This window comes from Chroicocephalus ridibundus, chromosome 11, assembly GCF_963924245.1.
Source record: "Chroicocephalus ridibundus chromosome 11, bChrRid1.1, whole genome shotgun sequence".
In the NCBI taxonomy this organism is placed as follows: domain Eukaryota; kingdom Metazoa; phylum Chordata; class Aves; order Charadriiformes; family Laridae; genus Chroicocephalus; species Chroicocephalus ridibundus.
This window is the reverse complement of record NC_086294.1, coordinates 6,403,712-6,429,030: the sequence shown is the minus strand read 5'-3', so window position 1 is coordinate 6,429,030 and position 25,319 is coordinate 6,403,712. Positions and strand designations below refer to the sequence as shown.

The following is a 25,319-nucleotide window of genomic DNA, read 5'->3' as shown; positions in this document are numbered from 1 at the left end:
GAGATCTGTAGGATTGTGTTCTGGAAGAAGTCCAAGAAATTGGTTTTATCTGAAGAACAGAGTTCAGATGGGAGATCAAAGAAATCATGCTTCTCCTACCATATGAGGGTATTGGTCTAAATGAGAAGTCTCTGTTAAGACCTCTCTTTTAGGTCCCACTCAGTGAAGACTTTTTTTTTTTCATTGTTTTTTCAGAAGTTTTTCATTGATCTACGAAATATATGGATTGCATTTTCAGTCTTTTCTGAGCAGCTGCAAGCATTCATGTCTATTAAAACCTGTCATTTTCAAGAAATGAGTGTATGCTTCAGTAGTATGCCTAAGTTGTCTATTATTCTGTGTTCGGAACTTGTGCACTGAGACAGGAGTCCTACTGACCAGACCGATACATGATTGCATATTTAGAAGTGTAACGTAAGGAATAAAAGTTTCCTCATGCAGTATCACAACAGCTATTTTGTCCTTGGTTCTTTCTGTTTTCATTAGTTATTTTCAGAGCATACATATTAAGTGAAATATTCTCTACAGCTGTCAGGTAAAGCGTGTCCTTCCAACATATGACTGCAAGTTGCTTGCTCACTCCAAGATATATTGAATACCATTACACAGTAAATTACCTGGTAGGCATCCTAGTTGTTGTGTGAGTGTAGTTTTTGTATCTGAATTTTTTGCATAATCTAAGGTGGATGTTTCAGAAGTGGTGTGCAAGTCACATAGCAGTAGAGCCTGTTGATGATACTGGCCTACCCATTTTTTGTTGTATTAGAAAATGCCATTGAATTTTTTATTGTATTTTAAAGTATATTCAGCTTTAAGAGAACTAGTTTCATAAGCTGCAGAGAAGCATCAGTAACTGAATAATAAAGAGACAGCATTTAGTTTTCATGAACATTACACTTACTAGATTAAAACAATGAATTTTTATTAAATAGACTTGTATAAGAAGTCATTTCGATTAAGACGCTGTCTTTTTATGTAATGGATGTTGGTTCCATACAGGGTAACAGATGAAAATTGCCTTTAGAAAAAAATAAAAAATGTGTAGAGAGAGAGGGAAGCAAAGGATTTTCTTCATGGCTTGCCAATACTCACAAACACAATTTAACAATTCTTTTGTCTGCTTTTAATTTTATAGAGTTAACAGTTGGCTTAAGGTCATGATGTATATTTTATTTGTTAAAGCCCTTCTTTAGATGTTCTGCATTGGTACCTTAGAATTGCGTGTGTCTACCTGTAAATAAGTTGGTTTCAAAGAAATTCTGAAAAGCATAGCGCTTTGTATCATACACATCTGTAATAAACCCTATCAAGATTATAATTATAAATTGAAACCTACATTTTGTTTGCATTTGAGCTGGACTTAGGCTAGCCGGCACAGAAGGAAGGCGAGTGAGCTGGGCAGCAAGCGGTGTGCAGATGCCCGGTTCGGGGGATATCCCGGGGGTCCCTCTAGGTCTCAGCTCCCTCACTGGAGCCCAGAAAGCATGGTGCTTTGGGTGTTGTCTGGAGTAGGAAGAACAGCTGGTGCAGCTGCTGGTGCAAAGCTGCGAGTTCGGTTCTTAGATTTTAAATTGAGAGGAGGCGGCAGCTCTGTGGGAAGCCTTTTCCTACTCCCTTCACCTCTCTCTTTGTACCCCCTCTGCATTCATAGGGACTCAGGGTGGCAGAGAGGAGACCCATCTGAAGGAAGTTCATCCTAAGTTGTCATTATTCCTATTGTACTGATGACTTCTGTGTGCAGCCAAGAGAAGGAGTTGGAGAGGGGGAAGCAAAATTCTGTGCTAAAGCTTTGCTGAAACTAAATAAACTCTCATAAGGGGAAAAGGCATGTTTTCTTTAACCCTTAGGCTATCTCCTTGATAAATTTCAAAGGTTTGCTGTGAGCAACAGAGGTGTTAGTACTTCCTAAGTAGCTTGTAAAATGTGAAGCTAAGCCTTGAATTAAGATGTTAAGCTTTGTACAAGTCTTATCAATCCCTCCTGTAACATTCCAGTATAACTTCCCACAACGCAAAGTTTTGATTTGTAATGGCATTAAGAAGGTAGTGCCACACAAGTGCAGATCTCTGTCTTTGATTATTTTTTTTAAATTATTTTTAAAAACAATTTATTTAATAATAATATAAGGTGCCTTTTATGGTGTGTAAGAACAAGTATGTTGTACAAAAAAGAGCATTTCCTTTTATTTATAGATTCTCTAGTAAGAAGGTGTTGTCAGGGATTAATTCTAATCATATTCAAACTCTCATCTCTTAAAAACTAATTCAACAATTAATCCAGGACAGTGTTTTCAGTCGTTCCTGTAAATGTGGCTTTGTGTTACCATTGAAAGTGTAAATATCTATAAGCTACAGTTGTAGAACACAGGCATGGAAAAGAAATAGAAATGCATACTAATTCAAAGGCCGTGGTCTTTTATTATCCTTTTAATGAATAGCTGAATTACACTGCAAGTTTATAAGCCTTCTGTGAATATTTTGCTTTCTTGCACAATGACTGTTTAGTCTCACTTGACCTCAGTGAAATTACGAGAGGTGAATCTGATTATTAGTTACAATCTGAAATACTCTTTGATCAATTTTGTCAGCATTGCTTTTTCCTGTGGGATGGACGCAGGCTCTGGAAAATGGCTATAGTACTTCTATAAGTTTGGGGTTTTCTTCCCCTCCTTTTTCCAGTGCTGTGGAGTCAGAACTTAGGAGGAGGAGGATCTTGTTTCCATCCCTAATTTCTTTACCATTCTTTTTACTTTTATTTTGTGGTAGCCAAATGCGATTGCTTGATAACACATCTGAGCTTTTGTCCATCAAAATTAAAGGATATGTAATACATAGTGTGCTGGAATACTTACAGAAAAAAAAATTACAAACATGGGTGCTCAAAAGGCAGAGGTCTGAGCTGCTAAGTTACTAGGAAGTCTTTTTTAGGCAGTTACAGAAAGAGAAGACTGTAAAAGAAATTTTGAAAGAATAGTAAGTAATATTTATTAGATACTTAATGTACACAAAATAAGGCTGACATTTCATTTCATAGATACATTCCTAAGACTGTAGAACATCAGCATCTTAGGAAGGGAAAATAATTGATACAAGAGTTTTAGGTCATAAATGTGAAATAAACCCTCTCTCTATCATTAATACCAGGTGATGTCAGTCACTTCTCTCATGCAAATAATCACTATAAATAGAGCAATTACTACATAAGCAGTCAATTATAATCTGTTGCACTGTGGAAAAAAACCCACAGTGCATTGGCTTGCTGTCATTTCCAGAAAGGGTTTAACCTTTTACTAAAAAATAAGTGTTATGATTCAGTGGGAAAGATCTAGAAAAGCTGCTAAAAGGGAAGAAGAAAGTGGTGTTTCTTTCACTTGCATAGGAGTTAGAAAGTTTAGCATTCCTTAGCTGAGTTCCGTTTCTTTCTAAGATTATTCAGATTGAGATGCTAGATTCAAATGAAGATCCTTTGTCTTTGCAGGGTCACAGGGGCCACAATTACTATTTGACTAGTGAGAGGAAAAGTTTTTTGAGAAAAATGGTCACAGCTGCAGTTTAGTTCCTCTAGCATTTGTTCAGCAGGGTGGCATAACACAAGGCGTTCCAGGACTGACTCAGCTCTTCAGCAGATGTGGATTGTTTACAAACCTTTTTTTTTTTTTTTTTGTGTTCCTGATTAACTTTTGTCATGTGCCTTAAAAGAATTCTGGCAAGCATTAAAGTTACTGAGTGACGAACCACAGTTGCAGAACTTTACGTGTAGATGTTAATATGATACACCAAAATAGAACCACTTGCTCTATTATTTAACATTTCTACAGTTTATATTGTTGTTATGGATAGGTAGTGTCATGGTAAGTAGTTCTTACTGTGTTCCAGTCACACTATCAGTTTCTTCACTCTGTGTTGTAGAATTAGAAACAACCGATACATGTATTTGCAACACTCAGACTCTGTGATTGTAGAGGCTTCATTAGATACGTTTGGACACCAGAGTGTCCACATTCTGCGCTAGAAAACCCCAAAGTAAACGGAATTTTTGAGTAGTAAAATGTGGAGCGATGGTCAAAACTGGAAAGAGAAATGGGATATGAGTACTAGAACATTAAATTAATCTCCTAGAAATAAATGGAAAGGTCAGTTAGATGAGAAGACTGTTTACGTGGGCAGGGCAGATGATGGAAGCGATGACATCAGATGCATTTGTAACTGGACTCCAGAACTTTTGGACAGGTTTCCTGCTGATAGCAAGGGAGAAGCCATGTGGCCTCTGCTTCCATCTATAAGTCTGAGCTGTGATTTTGAGGCGTATTAATGGGCTGCTCTGCTTTTTTATTGAGTTGGGACTCTGTATGTCTCCGTTAATACGCCGTAGTGAATATGGTAAATGTATGTGCATCATTAGTAAAATCTGGGAAGAGAGATTTGATACGTCTTGATACATAATCAGTGATTCTCAGGTCCTTAACAGTCTGTTTCACAGTAAAAACAAATATGTTGCTCTTGTATTAATATTATATCCTCCGCTATCCCCATTCGGATGTATGTTTAAATGAAGAAGAAATCCTCACTGTATTATTTACATACACTGCATAATATATAAGCAGCACTCACTGTTGAATAAGCTGAATTTAACTGACATGGTATGTTATTGTAATTACTGTAGTCATAACAGTACTGAAACTTTTCCTAACAGCTTTCCGTCATTGATGCTTTTTGAATAGGTAGACTTACCGTACTGGGGAGAGCTTTTTCAAACTGTGATGGTGGTAAGTGGCTGTGTGAGCTGAACAGATTTTCCTTCTGGAAATAATCACCGTACAAAGTGAGACACGTTCCTGAAATTCTGTATAGGAAAATATGTGCAGCCCTTGATTATCTGTGGTAGCTACAAATAATTATAACTACTCTGTGCTGAACATTGAACTTGTTAAAAGCAGTAGCCTTTAAAGGCATCGAATGATTAGGAGTGACCTCTTCAATCAAATACATCTTGAGACTAAAACAGACTGTAAAAGTGCATACCTCAAACACGAGGTAATTCTGTTTCTGAGACGCAGAGAAAAGGAAGGTCAGACCTATACAGAAATTAGAAATTGTGTAATACCAAGGAACAGGGGTGTAACACTGCAGGACGGAAACAAAATCCGGCTCCCAATTTGTGAGCTGTTTCATATAAGGCTGCTGTGCTAGAACACGGGTTTATGGATAGGAAATTTAATTTTGAGACCTTTTACGTATAAGAAATACAGTTCTCAGGAGGCAAAACTAAAGGGAAAAAAGAGATCTGTTTGTTGTTTATATTTTTATTCAAAGTGTTTGAGTTGGTTGTTTTGAAAAATGCCTGAAGTGAATCAGATACAGTGAAGAAATCTTTGGGGTTTAATTACACAGTACTGCCACCTAGCATCAACTCACAGATTTGTATGTGTGTTTGTAGATTTACAACTGTATCACTCTCAGGCTTTTACTTAAATTTAATTTTCTGTTGAACCTTGTTATGAGCTTTAAGAGTATAAGTGTCTATGCTGAAAAAAAGACATTTCTTACATGGTAAAACTCAAAGTGAAAAGCTTTTTAATTCAGACAAATGAAAACAGGAGTAGTAAAAACTTTTTTGTTAAGTAGATATAATTAATATTACAGCTAATATTAAGGGTTTCCAAGTTTGTCTTGCTAGATGCCATGTTAATGAATGTTACTATTTTAGCAGCTCTCAAAATAAAATGTTTCATTTTCAATTAGTGTTGTCCTTCCAAAATCCAGCAGAAAATGGAACATGAAGAAATCTCATGTTTTTAGTGCACATACCCCCATTTTACATGTTCCTAAAAAGAAGAATGTCTGTGGGGTGGTAATAAACAGGGTCGCAGTTATTAAGACATGACTGACTCTGTATGCGTCAGCAACTAGATATTTTATGTTTGGAAGTTTGTGAGATTTGTTGAGGTACTTCATGCTGACATACAAGGGAAGTACCAGCTTTCTCAATCATATATCCTTTTAGTTTAGCACAGTGTGAAGTCTTCCGTGGCACTACTCTCGAGTGTAGCGTGAAGTTAACACACCCAATCAAAAAGCTACTTTGCCTTAATAATCTTTTAGTGCTTTGTTCTATTTTATTTCACTTTATAGCAAGTAAAAAAACCAACCAACCAACCAACCAAAACCCAACCAAAAAAAACAACCCAACCAAAAACCCCCCCAAAATATTACGCTTAAATCGGTGCTGTGTTTAATGAGTCCTTTATAGGATGTAATACCAAGTGTTAATCAATAGACATGCCAGAATAACTTCCAATACAACCTTGTAGAGTTTTTAAAGTTAATTCTTATTCAAATTATTGACTTGTTGTGACTTACTGGGGTTGCAGTTGGAGCAGTTTTTCATCCTAATTAGGAGGTTAGGTTCCACTGCTCAAACTGCGGATAATAGTGTAATGATTGTCATCTTGAAACATAAAAATCGATGTGAGATACTATCAAAATCTGCCGACTGTCACAAATTATGGAAATTATTCAGGGTTTTAGAAACACTGCTAAATAGTGCTTCCTTTTATTCTTTATAACATATTCAAGCACAGCTACTCAAGAGAATGCCTACTAACATAAAGCAAATATCAAGTGGTTCTCAGATAGCTAGGGCCACCTCTTAATCTGTGACATAATTTACAAATATTTTAGGGGAGATAAGGAATAGTCTTATTTTTTTCTAGTATTAAAATCAAATACCTTATTACAAATTTTGTAGCAGGGTTATATTTCAGTTAGCACTGTGCTCTGTTTTCTGGTCAATTTTATTTGTTTAAGCAATAATGAAACTAGAATGTGAAGGTAATGACCACATACATGCCTGTACATTTCCTTCACTGGTAACATCCTGAGAGTTGCAAAATCTTAGGTCATTCTATAGATACATATTCCATCTTTACTTTCACTGTTTTCACACTGCTATGTCAAGGGTCAAAAATGAGAGAGGAAGAAAAAAATGTTAGTTGTCACTGGGGCTGTGCTTCAGTTAGAGGTTATTTTTAGTGAGTTTGTTTTTAATATTTGATGTACACAGACCTTTCCATCTCAGTCAGGTGTAAATCTGAAAACCTCCTCTGCTATAATTGCTTTTGGAGGTCTATGGGAGGTTTTAAAGGCTCCCATTGATTCTGAAAATAATCTGAAGAGAGTATTTTCTGTCTATTCAGATTAAACATCCATCAAATAATAACGAAGGTTTTTTACTAAGACTACCCAGAATATTTGCTTGTAGAAAGAAATAAATAAATATCCAAATACACGAAATGTGCGATTACAGAAGTGAACAAGATACATGCTATTTGATTAGTCCTTTACAAATTACTATATAGTTTCCCATTTTGTCTGTCCTGTCTGCAGAATTTATTCTCCCACCTTCTTAGGTTCCATAATGAGAAAAGAGTGTTCGGCATTTGGATGTTTGGGCGTGTCATGTGTAAAGGGGAATGAGGAGCAAAACCTCTGGATTCAAAAGAAAACTAAGCTAAAGCTTGCATGCGAATATTCAGCAAGTTGCCTCCATGTTGGTCCTTGTCTCCCTGGAAGTACCTTAAATCAACTAATTTCAAGTTTTGTAATGAAATACTACAAGTTTGGGGTCCAAATCTTACATCTTATTTTGCCTTTTCTCTTCATCATCTATGTACATAGGGAATTGGTGAAAAGTCTTCCTAATGGTCTTTTAAAAGGACATATGATTTTAGAGATAAAAAGCACAGAATCACAGAGTGGTTGAGGTCGGAAGGGGTCTCTGGAGGTCATCTTGCCCAACCTTCCACATTATGTAAGACTTCTCAACTTTCTTCTTTTCTTTTTGAAGACTTTCTATTAAAAAATAACGTTCATGCCATTTGCAAGCATGTTCAGTCCAAATATGGGTTCCAGTTGGAGTTTAAATGGACGAATGAAAGTGGTTCTTCATACAGCAGGTAGCCTGGGCTTGTGAGCCTTCACGCCAACACACAGTGTGGCTGCAAAAAATTGGCATAGGCTCCAGAGGAGACTGAAAAGTACTTTCAGCTTGAGTTTCCTCACATCAGTTCGAGTAAATCCTGAGGTAAAAGGACTCTGAATTTCAACATGTAAAACCTACATCCTCTCTCCTTTTTCCGTGGATTTCTGCTTACTGCCACTGCTGCAAACAGGATGCTGTGTGGGACGGACCTGTTGTCAGAAACACTTCTGTCCTCCTCGGGTACTTACTGGGAAGCAGCAGTAGGTGTGGGGGAGAAGGGGAGGAGGCCCAGTGCGTGAGAACTGCAGGTTTCAGATCTCGATAGAATTGCCAGCTGCCTTAATTTTAAATTTCAATTGTCTGTGCTCTACCGATGTCCTGTAGAGAGAGAACTTGGCAAACTTTCCGTTGCTGATGGTAGGATAACAGCATTGCTTTGCTGTGTTTTAAATGTATTTGAAGTTTAAGAAATGGAGAGGCCTTTTACAAAATTGTAGACCAGGGTGTGATACAGATCTCTTTCCTGACAATTATATGTTTTCTCTCCACTTCTTAGGTTTTAAAATGTGCATAGTGTGAACATGGCATACATGTCCAATGACCTTGAGATGTTATTGTCTGCTGTTGCTCAGACATTTGGAATCGGCCGATATCTAACTCCGTATTGTGAGGAGTTGACTGAAATTCTAAATGGTGTATTTAAATTTTAATGCAAAGGTATTTTTGACAAAATCGAAACTTTTACTGGTATGCAACTTGGCGTTTTCATTGAAAAAGAGCTTCCAAAATGACAATGCTAACCCTGCTTGGGGGCAGAAACTGGCAGAATTCTCTGCTGATGCAAATCAACATCTCTCCATCAACTCAGTGGAGGTGAAGTGATTTACAGGAGCTGCAGAGCTCGTAATTATCATTATCTTTGTGTGAAGAAGATAAAACTGGCTCTGAAGATCTACACAGTAGATTATGACATTATTTGAAAAGTGTTTATTAACCTTAGACCATTAAACAGAAAGTAGCTTCTGGAATCTGTTATAAGAAAATATCAGATTTCTATAACTTGAAAAAGAAACAATAACTTTGTCCTTCTCATTAACATCACTTACAGCTTAAAATAGCTATGCCTATGGTTTTGTAGGCTTTTGAAAACATGCAGATGTGTCCATATTTGGATTCAAACCTCCACACTGCTAGCGTTAACTCACCTGTCAGTAATTCTTTGAATTGCTTGGATGATGAAACAGAATTTCTTGGAAGAAAGCCTCTTCTATCAACACTAATGCCATATTCCAAAATTTAGGTCTTATTAAATTCTTTCTAATACAAAACACAGAGAATTGCGACTACAATAATTAAAATCACATTAACTAGCACAGGCTGCTTTTCTCTATTATAGTGTCTAATTCAATCCTTAGTGTGAAAACAAAGCAAAACATAATTTTAGTTAAATGTTTGTTGAATAAGAAAAGAAATGTTTTGCTTTGTAGACTCTTTAGAAACAATTAAGCATTAGCGCTGTCAAATAGTGAATTATAAGTGAATTCGGTTTAAAGTATGTGAACCATACATTCTTTGAAATTTGCCTGAAAAGACTCATTATAAAACTAATGCTGTGAAAAAGCACGCCTTTTCAAACTTGGGTGAAGCACCTCAGTACTTTTTGTAAGTGGCTGCACATGTTTTCAAAGCATTCGAGTAATGCCTAAAAACCTTCCAAAGTACCTTTCAACCAGTAAATTTCATATTCAGCACATCTGTGTTCCTACAAGACTTGCAGTAATAATCAGATTGGTTAACTATATGTTATTTTTTTTAAGATCGATTTAATGCTTTTATCGATTTGAGGCAGATAAACTCAATTGTGCATGAAATCTTATTTATTTTGGGACAAAGGGGAATTGAGTCTCGGTAAAAAAAAAAAAATATCTTCCAGGGAGGAAAAGTCTTTAGACTTAACTTTTTAAGGCATGTTCGGCATGCTTAAAAATTCATAATTTTGGTCAGTATTACTTGTTGGATTTAGAGTTTGGTCATTTTAGATTCGGGACAACAGTTACAAGTATTATTGAATGGTAATGCAGATACCAGGGTAACATATTAGTTATTTTTCTTTTATCAACCCATTTCTCCAAGTGACTGTTACTGGCTAGTAATTATTACTTCAAAGAGTTGCATATAAATATACACAGTAGAAACTCATTAAATTTCAGTGATTTTGGAAATGCACATGAGGAATGGCTGAATCTTGCAAATCTGTGCTGTTGCCCCACGCAGGATTCATTTATAAAGAGAATTGTAGATTGTTTCAAATGTAACTCCACCTAGAATTTGTGAAACCAAGAGAAATGAAGGAGTAGGATTTCCAGAAATGCAGATGGGTTTGGGGAGCAGTCAAAATTAGTTTGTAAAAGCAGAGGCAAAAATGGGTCAAAATCAAGTAGCTGAAACCCAATGAATGTTAATGAAGTTCTGATTATAAACAGGAAAAATAAAATCTTATGTAGTATCAGTGTACTGCTGAGAAATGTCTATACCATGCTCTGGCCTTTATTGGTTTCCTTTTATTATTTTATTTTTATTATTTTTTAACTTTATCTGCTGCACTACAAATTTTGTACCTACTTGTCCATTAAATCTGTTTTTGATACTTTTGGTGTGACTTGTTTCGCTTTTTGTGACACCCTGGTCTAGAGCAAAATTCTCTGCTGCCTGGAATACTTTTTTCCGTTGATGTTACTGTCTTTTATTACTGTACAGGGCTCTAACGTGAGTCAAAGAGGTTTGGTTTAACTATGGAGCTTGAACACAGCATTTTTAATCTAATGTGTGTACGGTTTAGTAGAAATTATGTGTGATTTTCGTGATATGACACCTTGTGTTTCCAAAGTTAACTTCTTACTGGGAATGGTAAGGAAACATGCTTTTGGTCCTTCTGATAAATTATGAGATCGGTAGACTTAGCCTTAGATTTATCTGATTTCTGGAATTCTTAGGAAGTATGGATGAGTCTCTCTATATAAAGAAATAACTTTTAAAAGCATTTTTATTTTTAATTTAAAAAAAATTTAATTAGCTGATATGTCACAATTTCATGTTGAATTACAATTTTTAAATCATAGCCATTTGAAGCACCGATCTGACCATCCATCTGCTGATGCACTTGCACTGTATCAGAGCTAATATTAGTGCAGTCTAAATGGAGTCATGGAACTACGGACCAATTTGTGTTTCATTCTTATCACTTGAAACTCAATTTCGAAATGGGACATTTCCTAATTCTGTAGTCTTGATTATTGGAAAGTATTCCAGTAGCCTAATGTAAGTTTTTGATACTGAATATAAAAACATGTCAGATGGCTAAATGACTTACAGAAAGGCAGATATCTAACATTTTTCACTTCTGCAAAATAGAGGGGAAAGTTTGCTTCTTCAGGCTAGAATTTCTGAGAACTAGTATTAGTTCTGAAAATTTAAGCCAATCCAACTGGAAAACCGAGGATTCCATCAAGATATCTAGATTTCATTGAAGATATTTATAGGGAATGAGATAAATAGTTTTATTTTATGCTTAATTCACTACTTTCAAATAAAGGTTTTTCTACCTACATAAATTCAGCTGCAGTTTAGGTTACTACAGGTCTCTTGGGGAGTTGCCTAAATCTTAGGCATTGAGATTTGTGTGGTGTAGAGCCTCTGCTCTGCAGATCTTGTAATGTATAAATATAACCACCAATTCTAAATTGCAAAGAGATAAACCTGATCTGCAAGCTGCTCTTAGGGAATTGTATTTCTTTTTCTTGTGCTCTTTTTTTGCATTTTATTATTTTAGTGTGTGACCGTCCTATTACACTACTTCAAAAAACAAAACAAAACAACCAAAAAATGCCCCAAAAAAGGTGGTTGAAAGTTGACCTGAAGCTTAAAATTAAACAGTTAAAAAAATAATAAAGCAACAAGCGTTCATGCAGGCTGCTTTGTTCTTGACAATATTTTCATGAGAACGAAGTATGGGACTTACAGCCAAAGTAAATAAATATCTTGTTTATTTATTTGGAAAAATACCCTATGCATAAATTCAAGCAAGGAAATTTGTAAGTTTGTATGTATATCAGATCTTGACTGAAACTTACTTTTCAATCAAAATTGTGGAGTTGGACAGTCTTGTTAAATTGCTGAAGCTTGATTTATGTTGCTTCTCTTCTCAGCTGTTAACTCTTGGTGTGCTTGCTCGGTCTGGAGTTGTCATTCCTTTAGCTTGCCTCAAGCAATGGGAATGAAACAGGGGAGAGCTGAGTGATCAAAGTGGAAAGTCTTTGTTCTTATGGTAGCTGAAAAAAACAGTCAATCTCTAATGGTGTTAGAATTGAAACCAGTTTAGTGGTTTATTCACAGATTCTCAGTTTGTTTGTTTTTTAATCTAATTGCATATGATTAAACAAGTACTGGTTTTCTTTTTCTCGTTTAAATTCTAGCTGCTCGTATAAGCACAAAGCTCTTGTCTGTAGAAAGTTGGCTGTATGGTTCAGGGAGCAGGTTTTCTAGACTGAAGTCAGTCTGCATTACTAAGAAAGGAGGTGTTCGTGCTGCCTAATGCACTACGTTCAGATACAGTCTTCTCTGTCACCTGTTACTCTGTGTTACTGCAAAGACAGAACTAGAGTTGTCTAGAGTCCTTCAACAATTTCTGTCTTGCGGTCGTGCTGTAAGAGATGTCATTTACGAAATACTCAAACATACAGTTTTTAATCCTGGTCTTTTTTGTGTAGGAGACTCTGTTTTGGGGAGTATGACGTGTATAGGTTTTATAAGAAGCTCTTTAATTCTGAGGTACCTGGTGTTCTCTTGTCAGTACCTGAGGACCCACCTTACTTGGCCTTGGCCTGAGCTCAGGGATCTGGCACCTCTGGGGCTTGGTAGTCACAGTCTCAACCACTCTGTGCAGAATTGCTTTCATAGAGTCACATATGCATGCCACTGAAAATGGCGTCAAGAAAGAAATTTCTTTTCTTTTACATCTTGCTTTTTGTTTTTTATTTTAATAATTCATAAAAGATTTCATGCAAGTTAGAAATTACTGAGGTAATTTGGACGACTGAGTAAATTGGTAGTGGTATATGAATCGTTTTACCTGGAGGTCATTGTGTGTCTCAGTATTGACCTAAATTTACAATTTGATGGCTCTTAATGTATATGAAAAGCTTTGTCAGATACCATTCCAATTCTGATTCCTAGTAAATTAGGTTAAAACTGTTCATAGTGTATTGATTTCAGTTCAGGATAATAAAGCATTTATAGTGTTTATTTCCAGTTTCCTTCCTGCTCTGAGAGTTACAGAGATCGGAGACTGTTTCTCCCCCTGCCTGTAAGGCAGAAAAACCTACTGAAGCTAAGGGAGGCTTTAAATAGCAGGGTTGCTCCATGAATTTGCTCTTTTCTGCCTCAGTAACTTTATGTATTAAATTTTGGGACTGCAATGCTTTCCTTTGTGAAGAGGAGAAATGCTTTAATGGGTGGAGGGTTAGTTAATTCATTTGTGAAAGATGTAGTAGGATGTTACTTACTGTAGTCTTTGTCCAAGGGGTTGAGGTGCATGTGTGACTACCATTAAGCCAGAAGTGGTGTCTGGGTGGTCAAATTTCATGAACATAGAAATATATTGCTTGAAATTAGGGACCAGTCAACGACGATGGCAACTCATCTCAGAGATAACTGCAAAAAAAGCAAGTTACAAAGGATGGTTAATTAGGATACTTTATTGACCCTGCACATCTCAAGAACTACCAACACTAGTTCACGTACTGCATCGAGGTATTCCTTCCTTCACAATTTCTGCTGGCAGAAATGGTCCCTAATCCTCCACAGATGGTCTGCAGCTCTTTGAAGCACTTGTAGGGAAGTGAAGATGCTGGGGAAAAGGTTGAGTATTTAGTTAGTTTGTTTGCTTTTTACACTAAGAAATCACAACTCTTTGATGCAGTTACCATAGGTGACGCTCTCTCTAGAGATCAGTTCCAATTCTTTTGGGTTTCCTCAAGAATAAGACTGTGTGGTGTGTAAAACCTGTAAAATAAAATAAACAAAAAAAACACAGAAAATTTAAAATGGTTTTCTGGCCTACTCAGAGGACAACAGTTCTTCCTCTGACAATAACTAAAAACTAACTCTCGTAGCAATGGATAGTCTCCTTCCTGGTTCACCAGGACACCTGTGATGGTCCTGGGGGACCAAACCTTTCCTATACAAATCGCAGGGATGCGGTTATATAGCTGTTCCGTCTGTATATCCAGGCCTAGTAGCTTGCGTTCTCCATGCACAGAGAATTGCCTCTGCTTTGAATTAAATACAGCAGAGAGGAATTGTTAGCCCCCCACCATCCCAGTATATTGACTAAAAATAACAAGCCTTTGGCAGTTTGGCAGGTGGGATTATACAGAAAGATAAAACACCATTGACTTCTCTGGAGTCATGGGTTCATACCTACTATCTGTGCCATATTCTGCAGTGGAAATAGAAATGGGAGGACTTGGTAGGTAAATCGCTATAACAACTTCAGCTTTTGATTTTTTTTTTTTCTGTTTTATGGCAATCTGTAGGTTTTCAGATAGAATAATGCACCCTATATCTCAGTATTGCGCACATACACAGATCTAAAGTTGGTCATTTGCTACATATCTGTGGGATAGGCACAGGTGGATGCCATGCTTGCTGGGCTGCCAAACAAAAGACAAAATCCTCAGTGGAAAAAGAATGCGTCTGCGTTGATTTACATGGCATGGGGATGTGGCTGTGACTGGTGGCGTGCTGGACTCGGGTGTTAGAGGTTACAATTCCTTCTCATGTGTTGTTTTCTTTACATTTATTGTAGTGTCATTATAGCATATGGCAGAGTTGTTTTCTTTTGGGGTTATTTTCATATTTTTAAGGGACTGTTTGAAAGTCAGCGCTGTCAAATGACATGTTTGGAAATGTATGAGCTTGCGGAGTGTCTTGGGAATTATGATGGAGCTTGTGCTTGTTACTTTTGTTAAACTGTGCTTTTGGTCCCTATGGATTTTCTTCACTCTAGAACTACATTTTGGGCGTTTTCTGTTCCCTCAGGTGATCTGTATTGTGAAAGTGAAGAAGCAACAAAGCCCATTCTGCTTTCTCTGGCACACCATTTCTGTGTGACTTGCTTTTGTTCTGTCACCAGCATGACTGTGTAGCAAGGACCCCACTGCAGTGATGTTTGCTGGCCCTCTGCAATCTGCTGTACGTGTGCAGATGTAATGTAGCCACTGCCTTATTGTGCTATTGAAGCTTTAAACTCAGCTTTAAACCTGCAAGCTTAGATGAATGTTCTAATTGAAAAGGCGCTGATTTTTAAGGCTGTAAGCTCAGCTCATTTCCGATCAGAACTTCCCGTGCTTCGGTTTGTGCCTATGGTTTCTCCCTCGCCTTTGGTTCCCCTCCCTGGCTCCCTCTTCCAGGGGAGGCCCATTATTAGCCATTGCTTAGCCATCTTTTTGTCAGGTAAAACAAGCCCAGTTCCTTCATTTCTCCACGCAGATCACATGCTCCAGTCTCTTGAGACTCTGGCAGCCTTCCCTGGACTTGCTCCAGTTCATGAACATCTTTCTTGTTTTGTGGGGGGAACAGAACTCGATGCAATACTGTTGCCATCTGTAAAGTACTGCTAAAAATAATAATATTAAGAAATCGTTTACCTAGGTAGATAATACAGGTTGGCAAAAAAAGAGAGCGTTCAAAGGCCTATATTTAACTATGTTTAACAAGTTGGTTATGACTGTAGAGAATTCTAGTTTTATAATGTATTTTTTGTTCAACTGCATTCTTTATTTTTCTTCTCAGTACATAACATCTAATCCTTAGTAGGAGAATCAACTAAGTTTTGTTTTGAAAAACAAAGCTATAAATTTTATCAATTCCAATATCTTTAGAGAATAAGTAATTTCAATAGCTATTTTAAAGTCTTTTCAATTCCATGTACTGCGGATGCAGAACAGGATGTCTGTATAGCTGTACAGATACAATAAATACTTAGTTTAAACCAAGTATCTTCATTGATGTAATAAATTTTATTTTGCAAGAGTCAGTGGTACAGCTCAATATGGTAGGTGAAATAACATTTGGTTTAAATGTATTTTAAATCTTTCTTGCCAGGTTCCCTTAGGTTTAATCTCTATCCTTGTCACAAGATGCTGATCCTTTTGCCTGGAAAGTTAGACCGTGGCAGTTGAAGAATGTAGGCATCTCTGTTCTGGATACACGGCAATCTAGGCACCAGATGGCAAAATTGTGGGGGCTGGCTTTAATGCAGTGAGCTTAGTCTTGAGAAGAAATTAGACATTGCAGCTTTGTTATTGTTCTGTGAAATGGCAATGGAAAGAAAGGACAAAACGAATTTTATAAAGATTTCTTGCAGTTTTGAGAGTGTTTTTTAACTAGTTACTTCCTTGTGACTGTTCTTGCATTCTAAAACTTGCATGGGGAGTAGGAGATGGTTGGTTGCATTTCTCATGCAGTAGCTTATCTGAGAATATCCCTATGTGAGCTCCCGTGTTCTGTGCTGGTACAGCTTAAGACCTTGCAGTCTCCAGGTGCCTTGAGGCACCTCCTGGTAGGTGTTGGCTGAAGATCAAATACCGGATTGAGAATTGTGGCAGCTGAGGAGCCAGGATGGGCTTGCTTCTGACAGCTCAGCCACGTGAGCAGTGACTGCTGACAAAATGACACAGAGGAAACCTCTTATCCACCAGCAAATGCCAAGCTTTCTTTGGAGACACCCACAGATAGACTATAGTAGGCAAAATGATGGTCCCATCCAAGACGTCTGCGGAAGGAAGTTGCAGTGTGAGAGTATACATTGGATTACATGTAGTGTCTTAGATGACTAGGTAGCTAACATGTCTTGAAGCATATGGCCTTTTCTCTGGAGTGATTTTTCCTTCAGAGCAATGTGGCCTTTTTCTTCATGATTTGGAGATGGAACAGGGGATGTAGTAATGTCTGCACAGTGATTGTGCAATAGTATGAGGTATTTGCTGCTCCTTGTGGCCTTGGACCAGTTGATTTCCTAGAAGGGTATTTTTCTTGACTTCAGTTACTAAAAAGATTTCCATTAATCAAGATAACCCTTTGTGTTGTCTTCTGCTATGGTAATATGCAAGCAAACCTTGCACTGCAGGTTTGGGTGGGCCAGCCTTCAGGGTGACAGGACCTCAATTCGGTCCCTACCAACCCCTTGCTGTGTGGACGCTGGAAGTTCACTTCAGACATGTTAAGTTACAGCTGGTCATGTTGTATAGTAATTGTATTCATTTTATCCATTGCTTTGAGGTTTAATTAATTTTTATAAAGCAATTCATTCTCCTTGATTGAAAGACGGAACAACACTTGAGGTGTAGTTGTTAGCTGAGAAACTTATAGCGCAGCATTCTTACTTCATTACGCAAAGTTTCATCGCTGTGTGAGGTGATCTAGAATTTAAAATGTTTCAGAAAATACTTTTATGGAAGCTGTTGAGATATGTCATCTCTTTCCTGTGCCTTAACATGGTGTTCTGTTGTCTTCCGTTCATATTTCTTTTTTCCCTTTTTCTTAGCTTACCTTGAACCTTTAAAACAAAGGATCACTTTAGGAAGTTGTTATTTCTGATAAAATCTTATGTTTACAAAAGCAGAGAACTCCCAAGGACTAGGGTTAATAGTTTACACAAACAAAAGTACTCAGTTTTTTCCTTTTTTTTTTTTTTTTTTTCTTCCCCCCCTTCACCCTCCCATCCATCCCAGGGAAGTATCAGAGCTTAGTATCAGTGGGTTATTTACTTGTGTAATTGGGAATAGCTGTCTTTATTGAAATTCTACTAAATACTATTAGGCATTTTAAAAATCATTGCATTTTAGTATCATGGTAAGTTTGTACAATCTTAAAAATGGTCTCTATTAAAGCCGCCTTCCAAGAGTATTTTCATAGGTTGACCCTGCTAGCAGGGAGAAAGCATATTAAAGCATCTTGTTAATGAGCATGTGAAAATTGCTAGTATCATTTTGAGGTAGGAGATGTTTCATGGAAGCTTTAAAGAAGGAAGGGGAATGTTTCTTGGACAGAATGAGAGGGACTGAGGTAAATTTAGAGTCAAAAGCAGGTGGTGTTCTCAACTGAAATGATAAGTAAAGTACCTAAACTCATAACTGTTTGCATGATTACTACATTTGATGAGTTCTGAGAATAGTCTTGTTGAGGTTTGAAAATTGCTGAGAAACCTCTTCAGCAACATGATCTTCTTAGAGTAGCATCCTCTGATGAAATGTACACATGAGCTTTGCTTGATCTCGCATTCTGGAAAACTTCCCCCTTAACAGTGTATTCATCTATTAAGAGTAAACAAGAAATGAAAGGTATGTTCCTGCTGGTTTTCTTTTGGCTGATCTTTTCCCCAATGGTACAGCCTCTGCTATTGCCAGCAGGAATGAAGGGGCCCAAGAGGTCTGGAATTACAGAATGTTTTAACATAAGGAAGTGGAGAAGAATTAGGAAGGAACTGTCTTAAAATTCTTGGCATTGGACCTGCTTGGATGCAAGAAAAGTACAAGCCCTTTTATGTCAGTTACATTTCTCTAACTTTATAGCACAGTCATATGTTTAAAATCAAAACTCTTGAGTCTCATTTGAAAGCATGGTGCCCAGGAGTTCTCAGAGACAGCTGATGGATTAGCCTGGGTGTGAAGGAAAAGGCTTGTGGAAATGAACAGCATAACGGAAACTATGGGGATAAATAAGGTTTTTGAGAAAACAGAAAGACAGAGGAGCCTGGCAAGAGGACAGAACACTGGAAAATGCTGGTAGAAAATTAAATGAACTAAAGACTAAGTGTTGGTGAAAGCAAGAGAGAGGTGGAATGGCAGGAGCATAACTTGTGCTCCAACCAGCTTGGTGTCTTGGCTCCATTGCTAATAAGGTTAAAAATCCCATTAACTTAATTAACGTCAGTATTCTAGTCTAAGACTAGAAGGAAAAAAGAACATCACCAATGGACAATTAAGTAAAGCAAGTTGTCAATCATTGCATGGGCATTTAGATCTATCTATCTTCTATAAGTGTTGATCAGTTTGATCAAAGACTTAATGAAAAATTATTTAGACAATTATTTCCTGATTCAAAAGTATTCTCTAGTGATAGGAAACTATTATACAGAATTGTTAAAGCATGCTTAGCTGCACTGTGTTAATTATGCAATGATAAATTATTCTACCTTTCTTCATTAACGGCATTTTAGCAGTAGATAATAGTATTGTTTGTTCTTTCTAGGCAGTAGAAGACTAATAAAGTTCTTCAGGCAATTATTTTTAGCAAATGTAGTCTTTTGAAGTGGCCAGTTTGTATCTGATCTTTAAATCCATTTTGTGAACTTGTTCAGCTATACTAATTTTAAGTAATTGTATTAGTTGAGAAGTTGGCTTGTTGTATTGTTCTGTGGTGAATTGATTCTTTTTTTTTTTTTTGTCTGACTGCGTTGAATGATGGAAGTAGATAACAATTGTACTGTGAGCAGGAAACCAGGAACTGGAACTCGGGCTCCTAGTGTGCAGGAAACTTGTTGTATGACCTCAGGTGGGACACTTACTCCTTCGGTGTTAACTTTTTCTGTAGAATAAGAATAATAAAGATTTAGCTGTTGTGGCTGCCCTAAAGCCTAATGAATATTTGTAAATAGCTTTGAGTTGGAAATATATTATCCTGGAGTAAAACCTCTGCTTCTTTTATTTGGGCGGTGTTTGGAATTGGGCGGGGGGGAATTAATACCTCATTCAGAAAAGAAGGAAAAACACTCTCCAAGAGATAAAACTTAAAAACTTTGATGAGAAACTCCAGGACACAGAAAAATTTTTGTTCCGTCGCTTTCCTTTCTTTACTTCTCCTTCAAACTCGTTTCTTACTGCTTTACCTCTGTGTATCTAGGACAAAAAGTAGATTTCACTGGAGCATCACTTTATAACTTACATGTTCTGCTTAGTACTAATTTGGGCGGGTTATAAGCCCTTCTCTGAAAAATGAGTTAAACTTTTTGCTATTTGCAAATGCCTGTACTTTTTTCATTGCTCATGTCACGTATTTTTACAAAACACGCACATCTTCCTGTGTCTGTATGACGCAATCTCTTTCTAATGGCTGGTGTAACATCTAGGATGGGAATCAACACAATAGTTGCCATACTCTTTCAATGACGAGCTACTGAAATATGTAGGATGCAAGTAATATTTTAGTGAGTTTAAAATAACTTTTCAAGAAGAATCATGGAAATGTACTGTGTGACCTAATCGAGGCACTAAATTAGTTTTGGGTGATGAAGGCTTAAAGGCCGATGTTTTTCTTCCTGCTCTGCTCTGGAACCTATCACATGTGTTTGTCAAGCTTGCTAGTTCTCAGGTTGTTCTCAGAAAAGCACACATTTCATAGCAGATGAAATGAAAGTGAAGAATTGTCTGGTTCGTATGTGTCACACTCTGCCTCAGTCCTTGAATGCTGCCAGATGCTTAGGTAATAGTGAAATTTCACTGGTACAACTTACGAATGTGTGGTGAACCGCAGCTCATGAAGTTCATCCACTAGAAGCCACATTTAATAACATTTAGGAATTTGTATCCAAGTTTGTCTAGCTGCTTTTTCCACTGACATAAAGTACCTTTACGAAAGAAACTCCCCATTTTTCCTCAGTGACAACTGCGATTCTGAAGCCTCTCAGTACAGAGAAGAGGATGCGCTTACATCTATCAACCCTCACTGCCCAACCCTCAGTGGAAAATAAGGGGTTAATCCTTTGCAGTCAGTGAATGATGTGAGACTAAGATTGTTAGAAGGCTGTCTCATAGCTCCCAGGCTTTTCATCAGTTCTTGATGGCATGTTATTTTCTTAATGGGATGTTATTTTCATAATAGATTTAAACAGTTCTGGGATTTGTAAGAAGTTTCTGGAGTACCGAAATCTCAGAAGATAGTCTGGAAATAAAAATATGTATATTTAAGTAGATAAAGATACATGTAGAATATAAATATTTGGCACAGTGTTTGATTCTGTTATTGTGTTTACAATGTTGACTGCCCTTAGTCTGAAAACAGTTCCTGTAGCTTTTCTTTACTAAAAGGAAAAAAAAAGAAAAAAAAGCTGTTTTTCTCTGCATAAAGCTCAACACAGAATGCTTATAAGCACTGTATGTCTTCTATTACTTAAACTTAACTCATTCATCAAAACTGTTCTGAAACAGCTGTTTCACGTGTCATGCTAAATACATGTAATTTTCAATGCAGTACATAGAGTAGCTATGCTAAAAGGAAAATTCAGTATTTGGAGAGAAAAAAAAGAATATGAAAAATCAGAAGAAAGGCTCATCGATGGAAAATGAGGTTACATTATTTGGACATTCTGTTTGGTGTTACATACTTTGTTTTTTTGGCCCAAATTACAACCAGGATACTTGTCATCAAAATTATTTCATGTAACAAAGTGTACATACTGGAGTAGTATTTATTTAAAAAATTGCATTTTATTTATTGCCTTTTTTAAACAACAGAGGTGATGTAGAAGTGTAGATGTAGTTTTTCACTAATTTTAATAAAATCAGCAAAAAATACAGTAGTTAAATATCCCTTTTATTTATTCCCTGAAAACTTGTACTGTGCCAAAGCTGAATTATTTAATTTTCTCATTTCAAAAACAGTCTTTGCATAAAATAATGAACAGCATTTGAATCTCTAAATCACAAGCTTATTTCCAATTGTGTTGATGATGAAAAGAAGTACAGGCTTTTAAGAGACCTGTTTTTTAATGAACAGTTTGGTACATAGTGTACTACTTCTTTAAAAAAAAAAAAGACCGTTTCTAATATTGTAAGCACTACTGTAATGTTTTGATCTAGTTGTGCTAGGTTATTTAGGGGCACAAAGTAAATGTGAAGTGCTTTGTTTTCTCTTGAACTTCCAAGTGATTACTGCACTCTCTCTGTTGTGAGTGGCAGTTCTAATGGCCGTGTATGCGTTAACAGTAGAAGGGATCATTAGAAAATGCAAGAAGCAAGCACATAACTTAAGTAAGATCAGCGTATGAAGCAACTTCAGTTTTAAAGAGTTCTGGCGTAGGCTTTGCTAAGCCATTAAAATTCACTTTGAGTCCTCCCTCCATACCTCCTATTGATTTGACTTTGCTAACACAAAAAGAAGTGGTCAATTTTATTTTTTTTTAAAACCCCTAAACAAAAAACTGGTTTTCACTTCTCAGCTCCTCACTTCTCCTGTTGCCTCCCTGCTCTCCCCTTTCCCCCCCCCCCCCCAGACATACAGTGGTTTAATGCCCTTGCACTACCCCAGAGTTAGTGCTTACCCGCTTGTTACCACTGCTGTAGTCGTGTCCAGGTAAACAGCTGCTGCGCATGAACACAAGAAGTCCTACATTGTGTGAACAGTGAGTCTAAAGTTTATTGGACACATGTAAGTTGTGACACGTGTCATATATGTCTGTGCGTCAGCAAATACAGCATGTCCCACTTATTGCTTTGGACTTGCTGTCTGTGGAAGGTCTACAGCAGCTGAGACTGTACCCCTTTGAAACTCGCCCAACCCTTTTGCAAACCATAAGTACCTGATTCAGAAAGTTAGATGGGAGTCCTCTTAGTGCTTCATAGATAACTAAAACAATAATAGATGAGAAAAAACAGTTGAAGTCAGTTGTTAGTGGTTGTACTACTGCATAGTATAAGTGGGTCAATATGAGCAATCTTAGTGGAATCCTTTGAACAAAAGAAGTTATTAAATCAATTAGTATTTAGGTCAATTACTCAAAATAAACCATTCATACAGTGCCCTTGAGACAGGCAAGTCAATGAGTATCAGGAATTTTAAACTCAAATTGAATCTCGCCAGGAATACATTACGTAAAGATTGACTGTCTATCAGGGAAGGTGTTTAGCAGTCAATTGCAACAGTATTTCATCTACTCAAGATGAGTATGAGAAAACTGAGAAGCAAGTTTTCTAGGAGTTACAACTTCATTTCATTGTATTTTAAGCGGTGTATGGTGATACCGTTGTAGGATTTTGAGTGGTTTGTTAACAATGCCATGGAACTGCTTTTTGCCTGACTGTTTTGTTCATAGAAATCCCCAAAGCAGAGATGAGGACGAGAGAAGAATCTATGAGAATAATATCTTGTTGCATTTAGGTGGATGTATTTGGTCTCAGATGCTTGGGGTTTGTCCTCAATTAATAAAAAATCAGAAAAAAATAATCTGAAGTACTGTAATAAATATGAACGTATAATGGAATGAAAGCTCCAATAAAAATGTTTTTCAGATTATCTACAATATTTTTAAGCATCTCTTAAAATTTAGAAAAGTTCAAGAAATTTTTAATAGTACAGTATTACAAAGACCAAGTTATTCACCAAATTATTGTGATGTCTGAGTCTTGTAACAAGATTTTCCTTAAGAAAGGTCAGAGTAAAGCTGTTTGGACATATTTATCATATTTCTACATTTATTTTCCTGTGTTAACCTGTTGGACTTGTCATGGTAACAACAGTGCAGGCGTTGCACCTTGCATTCTGCACAGGACAGTGGGGAATATTTCGGGACATTATCAACAGTAGGGCATTGTCTTACCATTTCCTTTTATTTTTGCATTTGCAGGTTAATTGCACAAAACTCTACAAAAGAATGGTTATTGGGGGAACAATTTCAAAAAACCTTGTCTGCCTGAGAAGATGCCTTAATGAGCTAATATCATGGAAATACTCAGTTCTATCTCAGATGTAATAAATCCTTCTTTTAACTATAATAACAAGGAATTAAATGTTCTTTCAGGAAAAATGGAAATCAGGCCAGACAGCTTAAAGTTTAGCAATCATAAAAACAAAAAGCTGTTTGTTTTTCTGAACTGATAGACAATACCTTTATAAGGAATAATAGGCTTTTGTATTGAACAGTAGCGTGAAGACATCTAGAGAGTAATTGGCAGTTTTTACTCAATACTGTACTGTGTTCATCTGTTTCTGTGTTTTATAATTGTCATATGTTGATATCTGAATTTGATGAGATAGTATTGAACTGGTATGAGAGAGACAGGCATTGTTAGTCTAAACAATCATATATGTCCGCAAACTTCAAGCAAGTGTTTGTGCCACCAGTGTTAACATGCTTTACAGTTAACATGCTGTACAGTTTAATAAATATTACAAGACCAAAGAATTGAGCTGAGTAATTCAGATCTAGAGAAGTCAGTTTAGCTGCTACGCGTTCAGAGAAGTGAGAAACGGGAGCGTATATTGAGTCTTCCTTTCTCTTTAATATAAAATTCTAAAACTCGCCCTCCTAGTTCTAAGTGCTGAATGTCTTCTGATTATGTGTTGGCTTTTCTGTGTGTGTTGTTTTGTGGGTTTTTTTTTCCCCTCTCAAATGTACCATCATAGTTAAAAATAAGAGAAAAAGGAGAAAAAAGTAAGCATGTTTACACGTTTTACTGCTCACAGATTGCCAAGTACCTGTGGGTGGCTTAAAGCAGCTGTTTCTCCTCGTTACCTAACTTTCTTCTTTAAAATACAGAAAGAAAAAAAAAAAAACAGACAAGAAGTCTAAATGTCAGAGTCTAAATGAAGCCAAGAAACCTTTTCTTAAGTTCAGTAGCTCCTCTGGCCAAGTACACGTATTCTCTCTAAGGGACATAAACTGTTCCAGGCAAAAAGCCATGATGTAGCCAATAGTTATGCCAGTGTTAGGACTTCTAGTCCTGTGGGTGCAAACTATTACAACAATGAAAGACATGACTGCCTTCAGGTTTTTTTTGTCGTCTTTTCCTGGGGTTTGTTACCTTGGGGCAGAAGGAATTGTCCTGCTGAAGGGCTTTGGTAGTTTAAGTAAAGACTCTGGCCTGGGACTGGGTGTAGGTGGCGTGCAGGACCTGCTCCTGTTCTGCTGGGTGGGCTCTCCAGTAGGCACCTCAACTGAAAGGGGACAATGGGAAGGAAAATGTCTTCGACTATTCCAGCTAAATTTGCCAAGGCCGTTTCTTCACCTCCTTAGCCGTGTATAGAAAAGCAGAGGTTTTGTTCCAATTTTTGCTTGTTAGCAAATCTGGGTATTTTTTGTGGGGGAAGATTTCATTTACAGCAAAAAGTTTTGACATGAGGATTTCTCAGCACTAGTACGGACCTGGGCATAGGCTGCCATGAGAGAAAGGCATAGCTACAAATACCAACTCAAAATAATTAGTACCCCAGTGGTCAGGGTGCTCATGCTTTGTGCACTTCTTGCTTTCTATGGTATCTTTCATTTCGCAGTTTATGCATGCTAA

The 25,319-nt window shown here is 37.0% G+C and overlaps 1 protein-coding gene across 14 annotated transcripts in view; it reads left to right on the top strand.

The window, feature by feature from the left end:
• The window catches only part of TENM2 (teneurin transmembrane protein 2), a 668,147-nt gene that overhangs the window by 123,603 nt on the left and 519,225 nt on the right, over positions 1-25,319 (top strand). The gene's annotated exons all lie outside the window — the stretch shown is intronic.